The 21,462-nt window shown below is 36.9% G+C and overlaps 1 long non-coding RNA gene across 1 annotated transcript; it reads left to right on the top strand.

Moving 5' to 3' along the window:
• The first annotated feature begins 17,062 nt into the window (after positions 1-17,062).
• On the top strand, positions 17,063-21,087 carry LOC138061397 (uncharacterized). Its single transcript, XR_011135119.1, has 3 exons — positions 17,063-17,131; positions 17,779-17,905; positions 20,913-21,087. It is a non-coding gene; the product is annotated as an uncharacterized lncRNA (long non-coding RNA).
• Positions 21,088-21,462: the final 375 nt, after the last annotated feature.

The following is a 21,462-nucleotide window of genomic DNA, read 5'->3' as shown; positions in this document are numbered from 1 at the left end:
CACAAAATATTTAAACAGAAATCCATATGATTAAAATGTGCATCAAATATTTTTAAAGAAAAACAAATCTACAGGAAAAATAAACCTCCCAAAAGATACAGGAAAATGGAAAAAATTATTTTAGACTAAGGCTACCTAACCTAAATGCAAGTTATTCTATGTTTTGATTTTCTTTTTACTGCCCTTCCTAAGTTCAATTTGCTCTGAAAAGGAAGTGAGGATTGCCAGAACCAATTGAATTGTCTTATTTTTGCATCTTTCTCAAATACCCTTTTAAATCAATAGCACTAGATAAACAAATATATAATTCTATAGCTCTGTAGAGAAGATTGAATGAAACAAAGGGAAATGATACTCTCTAATTTAGCAGATCATCTTTGCCTTTGTCTGTGTGCATTTATGAATCTGCTCAGCTCTAACACATCAACCTGTTTATTTCAAACTTGAATATATTACATTGCTTGTGTACAAGCACAACCCCAAAAATGTATATCAAAGTTTGGGAGTCCAAGCCCCAGACTTTACTCCTGGTTTCTCCAGAGTCTGCTTTTCAAGTTTTGATGAGGCACTATGCAGAAGGAGAGTGGTAACTCACAAAGTTGACTTTGAGGTTGGAACTTCCCTGAAAATCTGACAAAATTCTAGCTCAAAGATATTCAGAGGTGAGAGTCCTGGGGCTTTGGATAGAACCAGAAATATACCCAGATCTGAGACAAACCTCTTATGAATATGCCTATCACTATTAATAGCAGACAAATAGCTCACTAACTACTGTAAGCCTGATCTTCAGCCCCAGAAAATTGATGAAGCTCCATTTGTGTTTCAGTGCAACCAGACCAAACTGCAACAACTTTGTAGACTTTGAATAGTGTCAAAAAGATCTGGAAAACAAAACGTATGGATTTGCAGTCAGCATTTGGGTTCCAAACTCCTTAATGTGCTTTAAAAAAAATTGTATGATTTCTGCTAAAATTTACATGAAGAATTTTGCTCTATTTCAATATGCTATTTGAATTATGATGTGAGATATTCTGAAACATCGTTCCACTGTGAAAATCCTGTCTTGTTGCATAAGTGTTATTGCCTCTCAAGATTTTTTCAAAATGAAAAGAGCAAATGTAGAATTATTTTTCTCAGTCAGGTTGGTTGTCTGTGGTAAACATCTTATGGTTTGGTTTTCTTCTCTTTTTTTTTTTCTTTACTTTGTTAACTTTAGGTGGAACTTCTTGCACTATTTCTCCTTTCATCTTCTAATGACAAAGTGTCATTAGAAGCTCTAAATACAATAATCCCCTGGATCCAGGATTCAAGAGGGCTTTTTAATCAATCTGTCCATCCTTTATTATGGTGACATAAAAGGAGGCTTGAAATTTGTTCAGCTTCCTGTATGGTAAAACAAAATGCAGTTTTAAGTGTTTTTTATCATACCGGAACCTGTAGACCTTGGAGCAAAGGTCCTCTTCAAAAGGTCCTCTTCAAATAGTTCAGGCATTACCAGCTTGACCTAGTATTGAAATGCACCCTAGAAGTGGTTTGAACTTCTCTATGGCTTCCTTCTAGGAATTTTAATACACTTTATTAATTTTATCCTCATAGTCTTTTAATTGCTTAATTATTGTCCATATAGACAATTCTGACAGAGATTAGAAAAGTTTGCTTAGATTTCAATAGTTTTCTTGAAGAGAAGATTCAGAATTTATGTTCCAAGACAATCAATCCTCCAAATTTATTTGAAATTTATCTTCTGCTAAAGCAGAAGTAATTATTCATTTCCTCCACAGGAGGGCAGCAAGAAGTTTAAAATCCAGCATGATACCTATTTATGATGCAGAGCTATTCAAAATTCCATTTTACGTTGCAAAGAAAATTCCATTTTCAAACTTCTTTTCATCTCAGCTCAAAATGAAGAATCAAAACATCCTTTTTTTTTTTCCCGGAAATGGAAATTGCTGAGAAAATTGAACTTTAAAATGTTGAAATGTTTCATTTCATCTTGATCTTGCAGTTTCTCTTGGGCAGATCACAGTTTGAGTTGTAGGAGCAGTGGTCTCCCAAATGGAATAGATATTCTAGGGTTTTTTTTCCCCCGTGATGCAGTATGTTGTTTTGACAATAAAAGAGATGCAACCAAGACAGTCAGCCCAGACCATAAAGGACAATAGGAGCTAGACTGCATAATTTCATGAGATATTTTATGAGGTCTCACAAAAAATACACAGTGGAAGCTGTCTATGAATCCAAAATATGTTAACTCAATCTGTTCGAATCTAACATTAATTATTTTCTGGATAGACAGTTTAAGAATGGGAGAAAAAGTTAAATTTCAAAAAAAAGCTTTCATCAGTGAAAAGTGCCCTGTCCATTGAAAAATGCAATAATATAAAATTTCTAAAGATATCCTGGATACAAAATGAGTTTCACCATTGTTCGTTCAACTGTACTTAGCAAAGGCTGTGTGATCCTGTGACCACCAGTGCCCAGGTTTATTTTAATAAATGCACATTTGTAATTCTTATAAGGAGCAATTCCAAAAAGGAAGAAATTGAGACATGCTAAGATAAAAGGTTTAAACTTTTCAGGTTTATAGAAGGTCCCCAGTTAAACCCATATGCTTTTTAAAGAAAATTAGACTGACTGGGGATTGTTCGAATGGCTCAAACTGATTTTTTTATTTTCACCTAATTATTTTGTTTTTTTGTGATTTTTTAAAGAAAAATTACTGGGTTTATTGTGGGTAAATCAGAAATTCTATATCATGTTATACCTCAGTCTAGATCAGCTTCTTACCATTGATATTTCTTATCCAAGTCGGTGAGCTGAGTGAGGTAAAGTAACATAAGGTATACTTAAAAGAATGCTGAAGTCTTTCCAGGACCAAAATCCAACTTATTAATATTTCAGCATTCTATCACATCACTTATTTAGTCAATAAGTATACACAGTAGAAAGGGCTACAGGTTAAACATTGTTCCATATTATCCAAACTCATATTATCTGAATTGCAATGAAAGTAGGACTGCTACACAAAGAGCTATGGACCTTCAGATGCATTTATTCCACCACTGTTAAAATCTGAGTTTCTGTTAGGTTGCTGAGTTTCAGAAAAGCCACAAGCAGTACTCATTCATCTGCTTGACTGGGAGAGAATCCAAGGCTTGTATGTTTCTTACAGGCCTTTCTCTCACGTACCAGGTGTTAAAGCCCCTGCAAGTTTAACTCTGAAATTTGGTCAGTACAGCAAAGACCTCAGTGTGTCTTATGTGTCCAGGCAAACAATACATTCTGTATGAGTCCAGTCCCTTAATATCTCAGGTGAACTTTGAATAGTCTCTTCATTACCTGCAATCTGATACATTGAAAACATTTCCATCCATTAATGAGCCTTTCCTGTTCACAACAGAAAATCATGATTTGGTCATTAGCTTTGGCTGACAGTGCAAGCTTAGTAGAAGGGTTCTGAAGTAATAGTCTGTTTCTCACTGAGAGCTGCTTAAGGTGTAGCCCCCAGAGCCATCCTACAAGACAATACAGTGCCTGTATGCCCTGTTTTCATTCAAGTGATGTGCCAGTCCCACAGTCTAGCTCAGTGCACACCTCCCTTTGATGTCAAAGGGAGCATTCAAGATCAAGATCTGGCATTCAAGGTCAACTTTTTTGCATGTTTTTAACTATAGAATTTGGCTTCAGGAATCAGCTAGAAAAAAGCCGTGCAGCTTAGTATGCAGACTCATCATCTCAGTTTCCCTTGCTATTTATACTAAATTGAAACAGAGGCACTAAACTGACGCCATATATTTCTTAGGAACATGAACATTGCTTCATTTTTGCAGCTGCTGACAGAAGTTCCACATTAGCAATCAAAGACTGCTGGACATTTTACATCTGAGCTACTATCATCTGCCTTATTTCACCTATGGATTCTGTCACCTTCTAGGAACTGATTTTTTCTTTTCCTAATATCCTCTACCCAAGCAAATACATAACATGATCTTTATTTTTTTCCCTGTGCAGTAGGAGAAAAGCAGCAACAGACATCTTAAACTGTTTTTCTGGCTGGTAATGATTGACCCTTAATTCCCAAATCACTGCCAAGGAATGAGGGAGCACATGTTTGCTATGCTTGGATTGATATTTCTTTGTTTAGCCAGCAGCATTTGAAGCTGCATTGTCAGTGGAAAATACAATAGCTTAACTCAAAAAGTACTGAGCCTTTTTAATGAGTCCATAAGGATGTCAAACATTGTTGGTCCAGTTCTGAAGTACACACCCTGACATATCTAATGGCTGTTACTTTCATCAAAGCATCCAACAAAAATCCCCATAGGGCTTTCATATCACAATGTCAGTGCTCAGCTCCAAGTGCACAGGAGCTGCCATAGCAGATCAAACAAGCGGTCCATCTGGTCCAATAGCCTGTCTCTGGCAGTACATGGTACTGGAGGCCTCAGAATAATCTCTGTAGTGGACAGTTATGAGTAGCCTCTCCAGAAATGTACTGAAGTATGAGTTTGTATGTCCCACATATAGAAGCAGTCTGAGGTTTGCTTGTTCTTTTAATCTCCTCTAATATCACTTGTAGATCTCTTCACGATTATCATAAATAGAAATGTTTTGTTTAGTTCTTTTGTTTTTAAATAAGTGATGTTAAGTGCCTAGACAGGATTATATCTTTTGGCAGTGAGCTGCGCAGGACAGCTATGTATGTGTGTGTATATATTCAGCATGCAGGTTTTTGAACTATCATGTTTTTATTCTAAGGGAGGGGAGTACCTATATCATCCTTTATTTTACAGTATGCCTTTGTCTCGCCTTCTCATATTTGTTTACTTTATGGTGTAAAGCATTCTGACCTAGTTATTCTCTCTCTAACTGTAAAAATTAAGTCTCTTTATCAAGCCTGCTGCATTTTGTTATGTCCTTTCAATCTGAATATTTTATTTTCTATTTTTGTTTGGATTTGGACAATGTGGTTAGAAGTTAGCAGAATACTTGGGGTAGTATATGCAGAAATGGAGCTATACATGAAGCTATAAATGGAGCCCATGGAACTAATTTACAGAAGGAAATGAACTTTATAATTCAGCTGCTGTGACAGAAGGAAAGGAATCTTCACTGATGTAGCTATTCTTGTTGCTCAACTTGATAGTCATTTTTTTCTCCATTGCCCTGTCTTTCTGCTTAGGTAAATTCTTGGCCCTACTGAAACAAAGGGAATTTTGCAGTTCAGCAGATCCAGGATTTTACACCTAACGTGCAGATGCTGTTGATTCCCGTAACTAGCAAAGACATTGCATCATCTTTGTTTTTCAAGCACTGTCTTTGGAACCTCAACTGCAGTTGAAGCAACCAGGCGTGTACATATAAATACATAAAATGCTTTAGCACCTGAGTGAAATATTACATATAACTAAAATTCCCCACTCAATTGCCATTTGAAGCACCAAGGCATCAACTTCTGAAGGCACCTGAAAGCACGCATGTTCCTGGAGCTGCCTAAGGCTGTACTGTGTAGATAAGCATCCCAGTTTAAATGTGAGCCAGAGTCCTGACTTTTCACTCATCTCTCAGCTGCAGAGCCAAACGTAACTGATGATCTCATCACACACTTATTACATCAGTCTCAGGCACTACTCCAATTACTGTTTATACATTTTATGTTAAACAGGTATCATTCAGAATATTGGCATGTCTTCTGGGTAAGGACAGAAATACAGGTCTTTTTTCCTGTGCAGGGCGGTGTTCTGATAGCAAACTGGAGAATCATTCACTTTCTCCGTCTTTCTCTCAGCTTTTCATTGGGACAAACACATCTGTAATTATTTCCTGCAAATGGAAACATTTTCAAGGAGAGACAGGAAGAATCCTCTCTTCAGAACTGGTCTGATTGTTAGACCATTTGCAAGAGGTGAGATATATGGGTTTACAATCCATCAGGCAAAGGAAGATATTGATCGTTGCTTTCTGATATCCTTGGTGAGAACTTTAAATGCTGAGCTACTGGATTCAAGGAAGTAACTGTATCTGTCTCCTTAGATGGGTTTTATATAATAGTTTCTTCTTCGTAGAGAGATGGACGTTTAGGTGAAAGAATGAGAATCACACTTGTGAAGCCTACAATAAACCCACTTATTTTTCAGTGTTTCCTGTGGCCATTTCATGCTCTGTATGCATTGATATCATCTTGGGTATCTAATTCTTATGCATCATAGAGGAAGCCTAGGCACCCAACTCAGGACTGTGATTTTACTGGGAGAGGTGCCCTCAAGGTTACATATTGCGCTACTAAGTGTTGTGTAGCTGGACATCCTCTTATGTTTCTGGCTCTGAACTTGTTTGTAGTGTAATAATAATAATAATAACAACAACAACATAAAGAAGAAGCAGCCAAGTTTTATTAAACCAATTGATATCACTGGAAAAAGATGACAAACTCCCGAACCCATAAGCTGTCCTGGTCTACTGTATTTGTTCTCCTTGCAGACCTTGCCTACTACATCCTTATAATCATCAGCAATGGTGCAGTCTCACCAAGAGATTCAGAACAAATCTAAGCAGAAACAGTTATCATTCTTTTTTAAATCTGGCACAGCAAGGCACTCTTAGCACGTAGGACAATCACAGCTCTCTCAGCACTTCTGTTACTCATTTAAAATATCTTCTAAAAGATATTAGAGGTAATTTTACCATGATTTTAAATTGTTTCACTCACTCTTTCTTATAAATGACAACATAAGCTATTAATAATTTGATTAGGACAAAACATCTTGGCCATACTATTCTTGGATGTTGTTAGATGTCCACATTGTTATAAGATCTGATACTAGAAAGGAAGCACTTCTTTTATGTTTTTAGGTATATAATACTTAATCCTTCTTATAGAGAGTCTGCATTTATCTCCAGACTAATTACCATTAGCTGCAGTATATTACTGGATGATAAGTCACAGTGCAGAAATAATGTACCTGAATGGCTAAAGTGTAATTTAGTCACGTCAACAGCAAGTGAGCAATGTTGAACTCCACAATAGTAACGCTATATACCTACTGTACAGTATAAAATAACTCTATAGATAGTTTGGATTAAACTCCCTTTGTATTTGCATCATTTTTGCAGTGGCACTCCTGATTTGCACCAGAAGAAGTGAAATCAGAATTGCTTGTCTTATGCTAGATAATTAGGAATAAACAAATTAACGAAGTCTGTGTATGTATCATTGTGTTTTCATGCACTGAAAGACTATAATGGAACATTTGTATTCAAGTCAAGATCTTTCCTTGAATGAAAAATTATCCCCACTGGAAACAAATGAGGCTATTTGATATAAGTATAGAAATCAATTTAATATCAGTTTCTGCCAAGGGACTCTGAGCCTAGGCCTGCTGCTGTTGAATTCATTGGCTAGGTAGGGCGCATTACGCTGCCCTTGTAGGAGATTATGGACTAGTTCTGAGGTCCTGCAGAAGGCTTCTCAGGGGCACTAAGACCTAAATGCTCTGTAAGACACTTCAATTTCTGCACAAGCATAATCTTATAAACACTTCTAATGCTATTTCCAGTTCTGGAGCAAAATCCTGCCCTGAGAATCACGCAGCATCTATAGGATCATGTTGCCACTCTGTAAAGAGAATTTATCCTTGATGTGAGTTTTTCCCTTCCCACTGTTTCAGTGGGAGGAAATAGCAATTAATCTGCTTCAATTTCAAAAGAGAAAAAAAAAATCACACAAATTATAGTAATTGGGGCATTCAGCTGCACTTCAAAGGATATTCTTTTCTTTAAGATCCTTGCTGAAATGTAGTTTCATATTTCATAAAGAAATGCTCCTCCATTCCAACCTACGTTACTGGTCTTTAAAAATGAATTTTTAGAAATGAACAGGGGCTAATTCAAAGAATATGAGATCAATGAAATCAATGGGTACAAGTCAATGACTTCCATTATAGTCAGTGGTCCTTGATTTTAAAAAAATAAGAAAGTTTTACATAAAATTTAATCCATATAGTTGATGTTGTAAGTGGAAGTATCTTTGAGTTTTCTGCATACCCAGGTCCTAAACTGAAATTTCACTGAAATTACAAGAAGTCTTTCCTTAATTTAAATAACATAATATAGTAATGTAAAACCTAGAAGTTTCATGAGAATGGTATACTATTGCATGAACAATAGAACTAATGAAGCCAGGCTTTTTACAGAAGTGTATCCTTTTCCTTTAAATCATCTCTCATTGCTATTGTAAGGGCAATACCTCCCCCATTCCTCTCCGGTTCCCTGTGCCAGCCCACTGGGAAAGGATAACATGTTGTGGCTAGTCTGCAGTGCACTGACTGCTGCCAAACAAAACAGATAATAGCTGTCACAGTTCTTTTGTGTTTTCCTCAGTGGGACAGTTAAGGTCTCACCTCTGCTTAGGCGCTGCTTTTCACCAAGCTAGTACGGGTTCAGTATATTTGAGACTTTTCTCAAATTTGGTCTGATAGGTTCAGAAGTTACTGGAGGGGAATAATAGACAGACAGTACTGTTATGCTCAAAATCTTGTTATGAGCAAAAAGGAAATATACCTTATTGTCACGGGATGACTGACTACCTTACAGCAGTCCTGGATCCATGACAACTCATACATAAAGAAGTGAAGAATTTATTACTGCTTGAAATCTTAGCAGTCTAATCAAATAATTATTATCTGCCCTGATCTAACTACTACAGAGAGAAAAAAAGAAAAATAATGAAAATTATACTATTACATAAAAAAACTCAATGATAATAATAAGAGTTAAAATTTCTATACAAAGAGTCTTAATATCTACCCCTTTTCTGGTGTTGTGCAACCCTTTCACTGCCCCTCACAATCCTGAGGTCAGTGGGTCTTTCGCAAGGAGGAGTTGGACATTCATGTTGATGATTTCTTCTTCTTCCCCTTAGGGTCAACTCAGAGTCATCCCTGTATTTTTTCCAACACTTTCAAACCTTGCTTTTTCTTCATGGGTCTTCAAGCCTGTGTTAGTGATGTTTGAGTTTACTATGTTTTACATAGCTTAGATACTTGTTTTTTGTTCTCTTTGTTACCCTAAAACTGTAACTGTGTCCCCCTCTGGCTCAGCATTTTTTACCTGATTACGGGTGAGTTGTTTATAACTGTGGGGCCTCCAGTGCCAAGGCTGTGCCCCATCTCTTCTCAGGCCATGCCTGCTCTCCTCCACGTCACATCCTGTGTCTGCAGTTCTCAAGGCCTTTGCTACCATACCAGGCTTGTATTCATCTATACTTCATCACTGTACTAGTCATAAATATCTCATTCTGCACAGAATAACTACTCATTACTACAGCCTATATAAAATTACAGCTATACCATACAAAGATAACTAAAGTAAAAGAAATCAGGCATAGCCACCTGGTCATTAAAAAGTCATTACATTCTGGTCATTGCATCTAAACCGAGCAAAAACAAAGCCCCAGGCGGGTTAAGACAAGTTTAAACAAAGTATGCCTGACAAGCCTCAGTCCCGAGGCCTTGTAAAGTCAGTACAAATCCTGTGGCTGGTTACTAGCAATTGTAATACTGTTTTTGCCAAGCTACAAGGCTGCAGTGCTATCACCTAAACTTTTTGTCTTTAGAAAAACAGGGAACAAGGAGAAATGTGGGAAACAGTTAATTTCATTTGAAATTTCAGTTTTCTTTACTGTAATTCAATACATCTTTCATTTTTAAGTGATTTTCAGAGAGAAAAGTACATAAAAGGCTGGCATAGATAGGAAGCTAGCCTGAGTATAAAATGAAATAATGCCTAATGCAGATCTCAGAGCTACAGCAGTAAGACTGTGAAACAGCATGAAAAATCATTGCAACAATTCCCCTCACTTTTCTTAAGGTTTTGTATTTGTAGGTTCAATGATCTTCAGTCAGCTACACCCTTCTATTTTTCTCTGGAAGGGACTGCTCCCTTGTTTCACAGAAGGGCTATGCAATACCAAAGAGCTCTTCCTGGAACCACTGATCTTACTGGACCGACCACTTTTGCTCACCCTAGTCAAGCTAACTTCCTCGATCCAATTTGTTCGTATGTCCGGGTATAGCCCAGATGATACATCACGTTCTGCATGCTCATAGGTCATGCCCTGTGCTGGTGAAGGGACACAGGGCACTGTGAAGAGAAAGCAGGAGAAGCAGTGGGCTGTCACTAGCTTGCTTTCAGGCACCTTATTGCAGCCCAGGAAAGGCTGGTGTGCCGAGAGACCTGAAAAACAGGGGAATACTTCAACATGTAAGAGCAGGTGCATCAGATGATCATGCTGTAAACATGTCTTTGGTGCACAGAACCAGCTGAAGCAGCTGTCGACCTTCCAGTTGCAGTGCCCTGGTATCCATAAATTGGCATCCATAAATTTCCTTGCAACCAAAGTGAGTCAAGGAGCGAAGAAGCAACAGGCAGTCTGGAAGTTAGGACACGCACTGCTTTTGTAACATTTGTTTCACCAACACTGCTGCAAGCGCAGCCTGAACAACAAAGGGTCTCAGCCAGTACCTCCCAGGGGTGTTGTAAGCCTCAGCTGTTAGGCTGTTCTTTTCACACCCAGGCATCTCAAGCCTCACTGACCCTCAACTGGAGATGTGTATTGCCTGTGCTGCTTGTAGTCTGTGCTGCTGACCCACGGGGTTCACTGACTGATTGCTGCTGCACATCGGCCAACAGGGTTTTCCCTTTGCCACGGGTCACTGCACTGCACCTCTGACAGCGCTACACGGCTATTAAAAAGTAGCCGCAAGGAGAAGTTTGCCCCCTGGGGAGCAGGCACAGGCAAGAGACTCCTCAGAGCCTCAGCCCTTGAAGAGACATTTGAATCAGGAGGGGATTGCAATTGCATGCTATTAATTTCCTACTGAACCCATTTCCATAATTGGAAGACAGATCTGTTGGCCCTTAATACGGATTTTTGTGCTAATCCTTTATAGAGACTAAGATAGCTGTATAAACACTTCAGGTAGGTGAGGGCAAAGGAGAGATCCCCGGCTTGAGAGATCCCTGCAGAAGGCAGCAGCATATCTCCTTGGCATTTATTTCATTTTCTACCTAGAATGTACTTAACAACTAAGAAATAGGAAATAAGCAAAGTTACAGGAAGGAACTGATGACCTCAAAGCTATTTGAAATTAAGAGAGACTGCTTTTCATGGCTTTTCGTGGGATGTAAGTAACATTTTTGAGGCTTTCAGTATATTCAGAAGGTCCATTTAGAATGAGAGCTAACTTCCTGTGGTTTTATGGACCCTGAAAATCTAATTTTCGAAACTAGTGAATTACCAGTTCAACTGCGGCAAAGAAGACATGACAGATAGTAATAAAATGTTTCTTGTTTAAAGAAGAAAATGAAAAGTGCATTTGCTTTCAAGAAATGGTGATCCTCCTAAGACATTAAGAATATCTTAACTCAAGCTCCATGTAGAGCAGATGGGATGAATAATAATACTTAAGCTTTGAGAACGAGTCTCCTGTGGGGTTGGTCTGCTGGAAAAATCTAGTTCATTATCTGTTAAAATGTAAATGTTATGTCATCACTCCAGGGAAAAAAAAATGAGTGATCCTTTGTTGTAAAGACAGAGCCCCAAGTTTTCTTTAATGTAGCTGCAGTGAAATTTGCTGCAGTCTTTATTTCAAGTTACAAGTTCATGCTCCAAAATCTAAGCTTTTATCTAAAACAACAGATTATGTTTCTACACTCCTGCTGTGAAGAAAGTCTTCAAAATGTCAGCTTAGTCTAAACTGGTAGAATATCATTCTCCTTAACTACAAACACAATTTTAAGAAATAGACCTGATTTTCAGTTTTAACTATGTTTTTTTCTACAGTTTTTACTTCTGAGGTGTTGTAAAGGCTCCTTAGAGGCAAGAAAGTGGCCCCTGCACCAAAAATTTCCTGTTTAGAGCTTGGCTAACTGTTCTCTACTGATTTTGTCTCAGTCGTCTGTGAAAGGGACAGAACAAGTTTGTGTCTGATATATATAACTATGCCTGCTCCCAGTGGCCCACCAGCCCTTATTTTGCAAGTGGGTATCATGAGGCACATCATTGTTTTGATACCTCGACCACAAAAAATAGGGGTTAGAGCAAGATTTTGAGTTGCTTGTCTCTTGGTCCCAGTACTTTGCCTCTAAATCACTCACCTGAATCTGTGCCTCACCAGCTTCAATAAAAATGAAACTGCTCCATCTGATCTTGTATCTTATCTTACCAATGGCTGACAGTTAACTATAAGTTAATGATCAGTTTTGAAATGCAACAATCATCTCTCCTGTGCTCTTATTTTTATGCTCTATATTATGTGGTAAATCTGCCTTGCTGAATTTATACATCTTTTTCACAGACAATTTTAAATAAATATATCACTTTAAAGTAAAATTAAGAAATAAAATGTATTGTTATTTTAAATTTCAGCTCAGATTTTTTCAGTGCTGTAAGAATTAAATTCAAAGCTACCTTATAATATTTTTTTTTTTGGTTTACCCACATACAGTATTTTTAGGCAATTAATTTTTTAGTTCTACAAGAAAGCTATGCGCATAAAAAGAATGCATATTATGTCCCTGCCCTGGTGCTATGCAGAATTTGAGGAAGACTTAGTGTGAAAGACAATTGTAGTGTTAGAATTGTAGGAAAACGCTACAAATAGCAACTAAACTCACACACACCTGGTTACTGTGCTTCCAGAATTTAATCCACCTACAAGATGCTAAATACTATGAAGCAGAAAGCTCATAGAGATTATCAGACATTGAGATGATATATGCGTATACTGCAGTCAGGGGTGGATACAGGCAATAAAACAGTGCCCGCAAAACCCCTGAAATGTGTTATTTTGATGCGTATCAAAACTGTGTGCTGAAATCTGTGGCATGGCTCACAGTGCTTCCTCCTCCATGCTAAAAGTAGCCCTGTACAGAAGACCAGAAGGCTAGTGAACCATAGCACTGTCTCCAATGCAATGTTAAGTGGCACATAAATGCAAATGTCACCTGTAGTGCATCCAAAAGCACTGCTCTTTCCAAGAGTCAGCTGCCTTGGTAAGTGCCAGGGTGGAAGCCCAAGAATTTTAAGATTGAATGGCATTTTATTTTTTAAAACTCATAAATTTGGGTTCTTTTTTTTCTACCTCTCAATTTTTCGGCCAGTACAGTGCACTCATGCTTTTCATGCTTTTCAGTGGGATTTGAGAACCTGCTTTTTAGCTTAAAGAAAAGCCAATATCACATATATCCCAGGAATCAGGATTTAAAGAAAAATGCCAGGTGTTGGAGACTGGGAATGTTGAAATATGGGAACAAATTGGTGAAAGGAACTGCATCTGTTTTGTTAAGCTCCAAAACATGCATTGCTTGCACCATTGTTTCATCTCCTTTGTGTGTGTGTATATGTGTATGATATGCTGATAATGTTAAGGACAAAAGAATATAAAAATAAAACCAGAATGGAAATTTTCAGTCACTGAATTGAGTCCCCTGCTCTCAGAGATAATTATATCATACCATTTCTTTTATAAACTTATGAAACTCCCTTCTGAAAACTATTTAGGTTTCTTGCCACATTGCTTGAAGTAACTTAATTTTTCTGATGATTACAAGCATTCTGCTAAATTTGCATTCACCTATTCACCGTATTAAAAAGTAGCAATCACACCACTTCAGGCTTTCCTATTGCAGGCTCAACAGAACAGAACTTTATTTTCATACCTTTTAAGAAAGGCCACTATAATTAATAGAAAGGGAGACATGTAGGGCAAAATTCTAGTTCTTCTTGTAATAACAGCAAAACTCTAATTTACTTTACCGTTACCAGCTTATCTATCATAATCAGACAAATGGTCCGTAAAACATTCATGGGCTGAGTAATCAAAGAGGGGCAAAACAGAGAGCCTGTTAAACGCAGCATAACAAATTCATCTCATTATGAGTCTGTGTTTTGTAATTTCTGGCTGTATGGAAGAGAAATGGTAACCAGCCATATGACACAGGGCTTCTCTCCTAAGTGAAAGGTTAAAACCTTTATGAGTCACATGAGATAAGTGAGCTGTGAATACTTCCTGTTCTTTTTTTTCCCCCGGGATTGAAGAATGGTGGGAGGCCTTTGTTCTCCAAAGAGAATGAGGAATGGGCGCAGGCAGTTCCCTATGAAGATGAACTGCCATGCTTGTATGGAGCACACAAGAATCACACTCAAATTTTTGTTCTGTTCATGTTTGCACTACATGCAATTCAAATGTATTGTGGTCAGCACTATGTATTCCAGTCATTTCCAAAGATTTCTTGCATTTTCCTGTTATTAGTCACATGGGGATAATTTTAGTCCTAAGTAGAATTTCTAATACCTCGAAAATTTTACTTGTAAAAAAGAAAAGCAGGAAAATGTGTCTTGCATCTTCGATAAGGAAAGGGTGGTATGCTCCAAGCTTTAAAAAGCTGTTAAATTATATAGTGTGCAAATATTCCTTAAATAATGGAAGCTGCCCAAATCTGGTTTTCTTACTTTATAGTTACATTAGCATTTACTGTAGTAACAGGCAATGTCATTAGGAACTGTAAATTCACTCAGGAACTAAAGAGTGTCAGAGAGTTTTACAAAATTGATTGGAGGAATATTTTGTGGTGGTCACTAGTATGTCAAACTCAATGGCCGCTGTGCATTTTATTGCCTGACAGGGTCTTGTGAAACCTACCTGGAAGTTTATGGAGTTCTCTTTTCCTAGGAGTGAAAGGAATTGCATTTAGAAGACATCTATAAGGGATTTCCAAACTTGAGGAAACAACAGAGGTCAGGCAGTTAAGAAATAAAACAAGAGGAGGTGGTCATAAATAAAAAGCTGCTGGCAGAGCTGAATGTAATAGTGCTTCATTATCCCTTTCCAAGGGAGAAATATTTTTGTACAGTAGGTCAGAGTTGAAGGAGGAAAAGAAGGTAGGTTGATGTGACTTTCCTCCCATGAGTATGCATATGTCATCTCGATTTAAAATTAACATCATTTGGGGAGATTAACTTGTAAGTTACACAGTGCTTTATACTAATCAAAATATGTGAAGAAAATTAACACAAAGTCTTTAGTTCTCCTCAAGGGAAACACTTTTTAGCGTAGTTTCTAGTTGATTTAGCTTTTAAATGAGTAAGGTTATAATTGGTAATTAAGCTGGCTGCATTTTGGGCATACAAATGAAGATAAAAAGTGAAGTTGCAGTTTCTGAGGGGAAAAGGCGAATAAGCATATGGGAAACAAATGAGGCTAATATGACACAATTCACAGCTTCATTAACATCGGCATGCAAATCAGGCCAGCTTCTCTTGTTTTTAACACTACATTTGCTGAACTTCATAATCAGATAACAAGTTCTGTAACTAGCCTAAAGAAAATAAAGAGGTAAAGCATAGCTACTAGGTGAGCAAAAGCACAAGAATAACATATACATAAGCCTCTGAAATGTAAAGATGAGTCAGATTCACACTATTGAGATATAGAAGAAAATCTGGAGTTGTTATTAAGAAGTTCTTAAGAAGTCCTAGAGTTCTCCAAAGCTCAGGTGACATGTGCCTCATGGTTGGATCTGCTACGGATATAAAACAGCCTCAGATATCAATATTCCTTCTGTTTTGTACCATAAGACAGCTTAGTTTCCCAGCTTTGGCCAGCTTTTCTGTATTGACACACTAATTGAGAAGCCAGATGATTTGCAGCAATAAAAAACAATCTCAGATTAGATCAAAGAAACAAGAAGTTCCCATACATCCAAGTGACATCACATACAGAAAACTGAGAAAGATAACAGCTGAAAAGATTGCTACCCTCTGGGCCAAAACCCACTGAAATGAATGTCTTTTCCTGAAACGTCTGTCTTTTGACTTCATCCAGCTCTATGTGAGTGGGCTGCATGAGTATCTGGCAACACTAGAATTTGAGATACTCCTGATAGGAGATGTTGCCTCCCAAAAGTTGGCTATTATTTTGGCTTTCTTCCAACTGTACCTTTCCTGTCCTTCCAATTAAGTTCTAATAGTTTTCATTCTTCATACCTTTATTCACCCAGACAATCCTTTTTAAATTTGAGCATTAATGGCCCCTCAGTGCTGTTCCCAAAGTGAACAGTCAGGAACAGCTGCCTCTTGGATCATACTATGTAAAATAAAACCTGTAGCAATTCAGAAGAAAAATGCAGTACTTTGGTCTCTACTAGACTCAGTAATACTTTGATTCTAATTACCTAATAAATTAGTAAACGCTAAAGGCAACAATCTTTTTCTGCTTTTTTTTTTAATAGTGTCTACAAGAACACACCTTAGAGAAATAAATCAGGAATGGTAATGAATGAGTGAACTAGATTATTTAAAAAGTTCTAACCAGAAATATTAAAATCTGTCAGAACATCTGGCAGACATGTGAAATGTTCAATCTGAATCCTACATGTACTGCGAATATAAACAATATTTAAGTAAACTTGCACTGAAAATTAAAAGAAACTTCATTCAAATTTTGTTCACAGTCCTCAAGATTTCATCAAAAGCAGTTGTTACCTTGCCCTTCAAAAAAGGGCAGCTGTGCTATTTTGACACACCTGTTTTCTAGTTTATTTTTCCAATAAACATTCCAAAAAATAAATTTCAATATATTTATCATAGAAAGACCTTTCTGTATGGTCAGGAAATGCTAATGCTGACCCCAAAAGTGCCGATCTACTTGTTTTTTTCCTCTCTCCCAGTAAAACTATGATTTAAGGTTATTTCTATATGGGCAGGTGGGGGGAGAGAGAGAGAGAGAGAGAGACGAACAGACAGAGAGGCAAAGAGGGATGGCAAGCGAAGTAAGGGAATGAGACAAAGAAATAGTGAAAATATCTCACCCCTGACATGTTTGTATCTACTTCTTGCAGTCAATGCCTTGAGCTGGCACAAAATTGACCTTCAGTTAGTAGATGTTGCATCACTGTGATGTAAGAGGTAGCCTTCTGGGATGTAGATAAAGTTAATGATTTACTAACTGAGTTGCAAAAATATGTGTCTGGTTATTTTATATTTCAAAATGCATGCTGATTTGGGAGATCACTTACTGTTTTACTGAAAAAGAGCCAGAGCTGCATACTACTCAGTATACAGTTTCATCAAGTAGGTCAGCGCTGCTGTGCTATTACTATAACATATAACTATGCTATAACATAGGCATTCTTTCAGTTGCTGTAGTTCATACGGTATGTTTTCTGTTTACTGAAATATAATTTTATAGGTGACATACATTTACAGATTGCAAGTAGGTAACAATCTACTATAGCTCCATCTACCTTTAAGACTTCTGATAATCATTATTCTTTTCTAAATGTTATAATGTACATCTTAGTATAACAGAGAATTGTTGTTTATGATTCATCCATCTGAAATGGTTTGTCTTTTTAAGTTGTGCATGGAAGAATGAAGAATCACTCAAAGAATGTAGATAATTACCAAGGGTTTGGGATGATGACAAACATCCATCTTGGATTGGACATACGTATAAATTGCTGATCACAACATGGGAATCCTAAAGTACATGAAAAATACAAAAATTGGGGTGCTGGTATTATTATTTTTATCTCATAAATTATGTGGTGAAGTGACTGAATGCAATGGCCATATTTAATTAACCTTTAACAGAGAAATCACAATTTTTCTGTTCACGATATTGACTGTTGTTAGGACATCGAGCATTTTTGGAAATAGGCTACTACAGTTATCCTGCTATTGCATGGACTCTTTTGGCTGCTTGTATATGTTAACAGGCTGCCCCGGCTTGAAGATTAAAGAAATAAACCAGTGGAGGATGATGGAGCCAACATCTTGGATGAAGAGGACGCTGAACTAATTGTTACTGCTAGCATTTCCTCACATGGATAGCTGTATATGAAGGTAACAATTTTTAATTAAGTCTCTGCCCATTAAAACATGTTCTATAGTATTTTAACGTATTTTAATGTATTTCTACACTAAGATGAAGGCATTTTGGGGAGTGAGGATAAGTTCTTCCAGACATTCTAAAACAGACAGAAAACTAATGATGATAGTAGTAGATGCTGAGAGAAGCAATACTAGGCCAATAGTTGATGTCTAAAAACATGTCAAACTACTGTCTTAAAGAACAGAGACAGGCAACTTTGTGGTGTAGTAGACCCAGGAAAGAACTCAGGGTTCATTCTGTCCCATCCCTCACAACAGCTGAGAATGATCTTGTAGAAACAGAACTGTCAACTGGTAACTCCCAGACTAGAAAGAATAAAATAGAAACGCCCACCCTGGCAGAGATTTAGTCCTGCTTTGTTTATTTGAGGAGCATGGCTGCCAGTGGAGGTGTAGCTGGGTGGTAAACATTAAAAAGCCAGCCTGGGGAAGCTGTGTCACAGCGGAATTTTTATCAGTTTAAGAACAGGCCTTGGATCAAAGTTTGCGTCAGCATAAAAATGTTTACAACTTTCTTTCTTTAACAGCAAATATTCTCATTCTCTGAAATGGCTCTTTTTTCAACTGATGCATATACGTACAATTCAGTTCTAGAAAACTAATCTTTGATTACTGCCAATATATAAATATAGCATTTTTATTTATATACTATTATATGTTTTACATATCATGCAATACCCTTCATTAAATAATACACGTTGTATAAATACATTTATATTTCTCCTTGTAAGCTAATGTTAATAATCAATAGAACCAGATGATTGAAATCTAATTCTTCATTATCCTGGACTGTGTGCAAGCATTAGTATCAATGAATGCAAATTTTGCCAAATTAAAGTGGCATATTAGGCACCCACTCATTTTGCCAACATATCCTGTGGCACAGAGTAATGATAAATGACCCCCCAACTATTGTTAATATTCATTCTTGTAGGTTGCCTACTATTTATTAATTGTTTTCTACTCCCTGTTAATTTTTATAACACAACAAGTAAGTGTGTCATGGTGACTAAAAAAGCAACATTCAAATACTGTTAAGGCAAGTCACGGGGATTTTGTAGTTTAGGTCCTTTTCTGGGGTTCCATGTAGGAGTGAGAGGATTCTAATTGTTGATACACTGAATCCACCCAACAATATTCAGGAGAAAACAGTAGGCATTTTAGGCTAGAATTAGCATATTTTTAACAGCGATGATGGTTAACCATCAGACTATTTACTAAGTGATGCTTCTCCGTAATAATGGAGAAAGGGATGTCTTAATAAATATTGATGGCCTTTCTAAAACTCACAGCTCTGGCAACTAAACAATCCATGTGCTTGAGAAAAGAATTTTGGGGTTTCGTTCCCCATCCTGTGTTATGCCTGAGGTCAGACTAGATTATTACTAGCATCTTTCTTTACCTTGAAGAATCTACAAGTAACTGATCTGTCACAAACAATGGGAATGACTTATAGATGATACTTCTCCAATGGTCTGAATATTGTTCTTCTTACTCTGGATGGTCTATGCTTTAATGCATTATCATCCTCTAAAATCACATGATATGTAAGAATATGGAGCTTGTCAAGTACTAAGTAGACATATGATATTAGATTTTTCTTTTTTAATCTTATTTCCCCAAGAAAGTGAGACTTATGTGATCTGGAGACCTATAATTCAATCCTAACAGTTTTAGGAGCCCTAAGTATACTATTTAATATAATACAAGAAATCGGGTATGGTAACCACTAGTGACTGCATGTGAATAGTACTATAGCATCTAGAGTGACTATTACAGAAGCCTCAGACAATTCAGCATTAGCTAGGCTAAGCAAAAGCTATAGGATCAGAAGATATCAGAGACAGTCGTGAGTCAAGGCTTCCCTCAGGCACAAGGCAGATTAGAAGCAGCCTGACAGCCAAGTAGACAATAAACTTGTAGCCACTTTGCCATGTGTGAATTTACTGCACGTAGATTAAGATGGTCTAATCATATTGGATCACTTATGTAAACTAAGTTATTTTTACGCTAACGATTAAAAAAATAAAGAAAAGTCTAGTACTCCAAGTGTTCCTCTGTCCTTAAATATATGTTCATGAAGAAATTCCCAACTGCAGATGCCCAATCCTTCCTGAAGTGTGGTCACTGAAGTTAGATAAATTAGGTCATATTTCCATCCCAGCAGGTAATTTTCTTACTAGAGTTTCACTAATATTAAAAGTTTTGCTTTACTAAATAATAAATCTTTTGTTTTACTCTTGATTTTAAACATCCACCTTTCTTTCACATTTTGTTTTTATTTTCATTCTAATTTCACATAGCCATCATTTGATTACATTTCATAGTATTGAAGAACATGAATTTGCCATGTCATAGCCGTATGACACAATTTTTTTTTCTCATTATATTTCATTATTGTTAAGTAAAAATCTTTTCATCTGTTACCGTGAGAGTCAAATGTCTTCAGGGAAGATTTCCTGAATGCATGTGATTTCCCAGTTAATTTCTGGGAATCAACAGATCACAGTGCCTCATTGTAGATTTGTGTATAGTTCTGTCTACATGTTCAAAGAACGCATCTGTCCATTCATCCTCCGTAACCACCGTTAATAATTTTTAGATCTTTATCCAATTTCAGCCATATTTTACAGCGAAATAAAAAATTAGTTTTTTGCAAATTTAATAAAAATGTGCAACTAGAGTGGAGACATCATACCAGTGCCCTGATTCAGGAAAAGAGTGCAGTGTCCAGATCATCAAACACTTATTAAATACAATAGATGTATGAGGAAAGAGTTGTTTTGAAGTTTAGCATGCAGTTTGGCAGCCAGCAAGATGGTAGCCAGAAATCCATCTCAGGTCCAGTTACAGAAGCAAGTACCTTACCTAAATAGATGATACTTCAAAAGTACTACAATGGAAATACATTAATGGAAATAATACATTAATGGAAATAATACATTTTATTTCATTTCAGAAATCTATCTGTGATATGACAAGACAAGTGGATACAGTTATGTGTTGAACTTTTTCTTATCTCCTCAAAGTGTTCTTAGAATTGTTCAAAAAGTAGAACTATCGCTATAGACCAAATTATTAAACAAGATGTTTCTGCACTTTTTAACCCAAGATATCTTTTATTTTCTTCAATAGTCTGGCTTGTACATCATTGGATATATCTGTTTGAGTATTTGTTCCACAAATAAAAGATTTGTTCAACAAAAGTCAAAGGCTTTTGTGACCATTAGGGCCAGGTGTTCAAAGATAAATTTAACAGTCATCACTTTAAAAAGTTTGCATGCATACGACACTCCTAAAATGTCAAGAAGACTTGTAGGTGTCTGCTGCTAGTTCTGACAGATGAATCAAATTATGTGTCTAGGAGGACAAGACTACATAATACATGAAATCTACTCCTGGATTGCACACCTCCTTGAGGAGACATACAGTTTCAGACTCCATAGCAGTAGGTACCACAGCCCCTTCTCTATCACAGTGAATTCTAATGAATAAAAGCACTGAGAGCA

This window comes from Struthio camelus, chromosome 1 (genome assembly GCF_040807025.1).
Source record: "Struthio camelus isolate bStrCam1 chromosome 1, bStrCam1.hap1, whole genome shotgun sequence".
Taxonomy (NCBI): Eukaryota; Metazoa; Chordata; class Aves; order Struthioniformes; family Struthionidae; genus Struthio; species Struthio camelus.
The sequence above is the reverse complement of the archived record's forward strand: the minus strand, read 5'-3'. Positions and strand labels throughout refer to the sequence as shown.